Source organism: Ptychodera flava, chromosome 14 (genome assembly GCF_041260155.1).
Source record: "Ptychodera flava strain L36383 chromosome 14, AS_Pfla_20210202, whole genome shotgun sequence".
In the NCBI taxonomy this organism is placed as follows: Eukaryota; Metazoa; Hemichordata; class Enteropneusta; family Ptychoderidae; genus Ptychodera; species Ptychodera flava.
Window position 1 is genome coordinate 31,382,230 of NC_091941.1, and position 6,182 is coordinate 31,388,411.

At 37.9% G+C, this 6,182-nt stretch overlaps 1 long non-coding RNA gene across 1 annotated transcript; it reads right to left on the bottom strand.

Moving 5' to 3' along the window:
* Nucleotides 1-3,294: 3,294 nt before the first annotated feature.
* On the bottom strand, nt 3,295-5,849 carry LOC139150694 (uncharacterized). The gene is made up of 2 exons (XR_011556261.1): nt 5,513-5,849; nt 3,295-4,106 (listed from the first exon to the last, which is right to left on the bottom strand). It is a non-coding gene; the product is annotated as an uncharacterized lncRNA (long non-coding RNA).
* Nucleotides 5,850-6,182: the final 333 nt, after the last annotated feature.

The window sequence follows — 6,182 nt, forward strand, 5'->3', positions numbered from 1 at the left end:
ACAGCATGGAAACATAGCACGGGTATACACGAATATGATCAGTTGAGCGAATATATAGGACGAAGTTCTGAAATCACTTGCACAGCAAGCTGGTATCGTCTTACTGAGTAACTTCAACTGCAAAGCGAGCTGCAAGGTCGATGTATACAGCACATAATTTATGACAGACCATGTGGATTGCCATCACATTTGACTAGATCAGCTTGACAAGTCGAAGTGTCCCTTCCACTGTTAACCCATAAACTTCTGGCTTCAGGTCAGTCGGTCTGCCTCTGACCAGCCAGCAGCTCGAGTGAACGCAAATCTCCGGTCCGTCTGGCAAGCAGCGAAGCCCGGACGTTCACTTTTGTCACAGCAGCGCCCTCTATTGAAATCTTTTGACTACAACAGGTACAGCAAGGCGGCTCACAATCACATATCACATCAGCCAAATCACCGTCCCTCCACCCACCCCGGATGGTGGCCAAATGTTGCTCTTCGCCAAGTTAGCAGAATTTTTAAGCAAGGCGGGTCATGCAAGCGACAAAATAAAACGAGGATATATAATAATAATAATAATAATAATAATAATAATAATAATAATAATAATAATAATAATAATAATAATAATAATAATAATAATATTAATAATAATAATAATAATAATAATAATAATAATAATGATAATTTATTTCTCATATTCTTTTGAAAAAAGACAATAATTTGTACACATTGAAGCGATACAATGAGAAAAGGACTGAAAAATAGTTGCCCTATGCACTAATCGAGTTCAGCCCCAAACTCAAGAAAGATTTATGTACAGTTTTTTACTTGAAATATGGCGACTGTTCCGATATATCACAGTGACAGATGAAGCCTTGGAAAAAATACATAAAAACACAAAACTTCAGCAAAAAAGCGAAAAGTAACTGTGAGAGAAAACGGTCTGAGTTACAAAATCAACAAAACTACAACTCCAGTAAATAATTTTTAAGCTCTCGTATGAATCTAAATCTGGAAGTGATGTTTTTAAGGTCCTCTGGATGCTGTTCCATACTACAGTACCAACAAATTTGATAGAAGTTTGTCCTAAGGAACTGGTCAGTTTCTTCAGCCTGGGGGGGGGGGGGCGGTGGATTCATGGGGGGTCACCCTGTTTTGACTTTGGTGATAGGGGGGTCACCATGTTTTTGAAATGCCCAATAGGGGGGGTCAGTGTGTTTTTGAATTTTGACACAGGCTCATCATTGCCTAAAATGCTAGTGTCAGCCACAAAATTCATCATTCAGTTGTATTTTTCGGCGCGCCCTTCGGGTGCGTAACTTTAATAATCAGTCATATTTTTCAGCACGCCCAACTTTAACATATCAAGCATACATACATCAGAGATATCTGTATGTTCAATATTTTTCAGCGTGCTCTTCAAGCTCATTACTTTAATATATCATAGGCCTACATCTTTCAGCATGCCCTTCAGGTGCATGACTTTAATATACAAGGCATATATATCAGAGATATCAGGATGTTTCATATTGTTTGGCGCGCCCTTCGGGCACCATACTTTCAGAGATATCTTGATGTTTGCTAAGTGAAAGTGTACCATTATGAAATCTGCATTTCATATGAAAAGGATGACAAATTCCTGATACTTTTCTGTTCTCTCTGTGAGAATTCAGTATGAGAAAGCAACATGCACAAATATTTCACAATATATATTTGATACAGTGACTTATTTTAGAGATAGAAAAATGACAAGATATCTTTCCTTCTCATTGATGCAATTATTTTCCTTTGTTTCATAGGTTTTCTGTAGAAAGATGCTTTTTTATGAACAAAATAAACAGTTAAAAAGGCAGTTTTTGTCATTATTAGCTGTGCTTTTATGGTTTCAATGTTACACAAGAAAAGGTCCTCTCAGACACTGTACACATCAGATTTGGCTAAAAAAGCTCTCTATGGCTCCTCAGTAGATTTAATGGATGGTTGGCAAGTCTTAACACCCATCAAAGTTTTTGATTCACTGCTTTTTCCTCTTTGATATTAATGATTGACATCCATTTCTGTACAACAGTTCAGGACATCTGGTTAAGCAGAGAAAGTGTGAAATACATTCACAGCTCATTCAAATACAGCTCATTCAAAATGTACTGTATTTAAACTTTAAGATTGACACTTTGAAATTCCTATCTTATACTGACATGTCAAACAATTTCACTAAAACATAGAATGACTATTTAAATATAAATATATGTAAAATGTAAAATATAATATATATATATATATATATATATATATATATATATATATATATATATATATATATATATATATATAGGCCTATATATATAATTTATGTCCATCTTTTGTTTTACCTTTGTCGCGCCCGGGGGGGGGGTTCACCCTGTTTTAGAAATTTGGAATAGGGGGGGTCACCCTGTTTTCAAAATTTGGAATAGGGGGGGTCAGCCACTTTTGACGTCGGCAAAAAATAATCCACCGCCCCCCCCCCCAGGCCGAAGAAACTGACCAGTCCCTAAATTGCTTCGGAATGAATAAAAGTTGACGCGGAGGACGAAATGGAAACTAAATGACAGAAAGCAAGCGATGACAACATATGCATTTTTCATTGCAGATCTCTCCATCAAGAAACCGCCGTATGGCCACGGGCACAGGTGTCTGGAGTTGCCGGTGCGTGTACATGTTCTCTCTATGTATACTAAACGGCAACTCCACGGACCTGTGGCCATGGGCCTACAAGTCTTGATTGATATCGAGAAATCACTGTGTGGCACCTTTGTCCGTCATGACATATAAACTACTATGTGTACACTATCACTTCTAAGTTGGGTAAATATGGGTCACAATCTTTATGTATAGTGAGAAAAGTCCGTTGGCAATAATGTTCTTGGTCTGCAAATCACTGAAATGATCGCGTCTGTATATTCATAACCACCTAGACCTCATTGCAAGAGGTGGACCTGGTACAAAAGGGGTTAAAGTTGTTGCTTTTGCTCAACTAACAGAAATAGCGATGAAATAATTGACCTAAACTTCCCTCACTTACTATTAGTAGGGCCTATAAGCCTATTAAGTTAGAGCACATGCCCCTTACTCAAACAGTAAGGCAGGAACGGCCCCTATGATAGGAAACTGGCACATTTTTCGGTTGACTGCTTTTACATAAGGAAACTTCTGAGAAAATTATGTAAAACTTCGCTTTTACGAGTGTATAGATTATACTCACAATTCACAGATTCATTCTCTCTCTCTTTCACTCTCCCACTCTCTCTCTCTAAATACACTGGCACAGTTCGATTCGTAAAGATAAGACTTTAATAAGAAACTAGGGAAAATTCCATAAAGAATTGCCTTAATTCACTCTGTCCTGGAAATTCCTGGGCAGAGCAGACAGGAACTGATGAGGGAATCTGCCAGGTGGCTTGAAAGTGATAGAAAAGAAAACTTTACTCTATAAATGCTTGATGTGTATCGCATGTGTTGAAAAAAAAAATCTTGTAAATAGTCAATCACCCTAAGATGTACATCGTACTATTGGTAGTTACATGTAAAAAATAACCAGACCTACTGTGTCTGGGACCGAGTTTGTATCGTTATTCCTACAGTAGCACGGCAGGTACATTACTAGTGTCCCACATCCATGGATAAAGTCGCCTTTACAAGAATACAAATCGAAAGGTTTTCTTTTGATTTTAATCATAGAGCGTCACGGTGAGTCACACTCCTGTAATTTATGCAATACACAGAATCGATTTCACTCAACAGGCATTGAAATTACAAACGGGGAAGATCGTTGATATATTAAAGGAAAATTCTTTCACGTTCAACTTGCCAACACATTTTACTTTGAGTCTGTTCAGCAATCATCAAAGTGTCGGGTAGAAATGTATCAGAGAGACCGACTTATAGAAAGTACTGTTTTATTTTACTTTATTTAATAGTTCAGTAAGTTTAAGTTCTCTCTTCTATTGCTCCTGGTCACGTGTCGTTGCTTGGCCATTTTGGGGTCTCTTCTTAAACGGTGAGGGCACTCCAACAGCTATCCAAAGAGGAACGCCAAGAAATACCACTCCCGTCACGGGCAGGCATCGCCTAAATTTTGCCTTCATCTGAAACAGTATGACAGTAACAGCAATATCAGTAATGTGAGGTAGAAAATGCTGAAATGGAACCAAACGTCAAGACAGATCTCTTTTTGAAACGTTTTATTTCAAAATAACTTATAGTTTTGTTTCCACCTTCATACGTTGACGGCGCTGTTGATAACAAAACAAAGTCTGTGGTCGGGTTCATATAAGCGGCCCAAGACCGACCTGGATTAATTATTATACTTGAAAAGGTATAAGTTGCAAAGGTATTGGGAGTAAAGCTGTTGACCAGATATTATAGCACTCATCATACTGTACGCTTTTTTATCATAGGAATATGATGATGATGATGATGATGATGATGATGATGATGATGATGATGACAGTGACGACGACAGCTATAGCCTCCCCGATATTAGCAGAAAACACCACTCCAGAAATTTATTTTTTGATCTATAGAATTGTTGTTGGTTTTTTACTATCATAGACTTATTTCGTTTATTTAATCGTTTAATTATATAATAGTACACACTAAGGCTTTATCCATATTAGCGACTCTAGGGGAAGAGTCATGCAGAGAGTACAAGTAATTTATTGTGGTCTTGTGCAAGTTTATTATTGACGCTGAACTCGATTAGTTGCTCATCAGCTTTCTTTGGCATCTTTCTCAATTTTTTGTGTCGGATTAAACATTATTTAAAGTAACTCGTTTGTGTGTGTGTGGTTTTTTAGCAAAAAGATTGATGATTGATAGATTGGTAAGCATATACTAACCACGATAATGAAAACTTGGAGCTGATTTATTCCCCGCATATCGACTCGGAGTAAGAAACCTGATTTTATCCACAGGTTTGTTGAGTCAACGTGATGGTACTTAGTATAATATTCATCTTTCGTAAAGTCATATTTTCATTTGTTGATATTCGGTTCATTAAACCATGCAGTTGCTTTCATCGAAAAGCACCAAAGCTGTCAATCTTATTGCGCACATACAATGAACTGATACAACGCCTGTCATATCGAGAAATTCGCGAGCAGCATTTTCGTAACTGATTTTAAATTTGGTTGTTTTTTATTTCGGGGAACTAATAATGTATCTGACCCAGGGGTATCACGGTACACAATGCATGTGTTTGAATTAAAGAAGTTCGTTCAAGTAAAAACGACGGTAAAAAGTGTCACAAAGCCAATGTTTGTCGATTGTACGAAAGAAATGTACCATTACATTATTCGCGCTATTCTCTTTATCGAAGAAATACTTGCGTGCCAGGTTTAGAAACTGCCTTTAACTGATAAATATAAAAAATTAAACAGCTGCTTTGACAGATCTGAAAGTGTTGTCTTTGTTAAAGTGTTTCCAAGTTGTTGCCTAAGCTGAAAAACTTGAAAGGGACGAATAATGAGTTGAAAAGCAATAGATAACGTACCTCTGGTGATATCCATCCGTGACATTGACGCGCGCAAGGCACGCCAACTTTGACTTTGAGGACACTTTGAAACAGGTAGGATCGAAGCATCTTGCTCAGTAGAATATTCCGGCGGATGCGCAAAACGAGGCGCTCTGCAGTCTTGCTTTGTCACTGAGCGCACTCCAGCACCAAACTATGGATAAAATAGCTTCACCGAACCGAAGATTGCAAGTAGTTATGTGTTGTCAGGAAGACTGTGGTTCCGAAAGTTATACAACAAGCATCCTACTCCATGACATTTATGAAAGTTATGACAGCAAACGTCAAACGTCAATAACAAATCAATGCAACGCAACTGAACAATACAAAGAACGTAGAACACTGTTTGTTCTCGTTGGTGATTTATGCTAATTTTTACACCTTTGTCCAATCAGAATTTGCACACCCTTCATCTTGACCAATCATATCGAGCAGCGCTATTGACTGCATTAGGCAGCGTCACCTGGCCCCCCCAAAAGTTTCATTTTTGTGACGTAATCTGATCTTCAAACTATACTCACCGGAGAACTGGAAGAATGGAAGAAGGTTGAGATCCAAAAGCTTACGAATAATATGTCACTGGACCACGCGTCCTCTGATACCAAAACTTACAACTCCATAGATTACAGACGCAGGTGTACCCTATGAT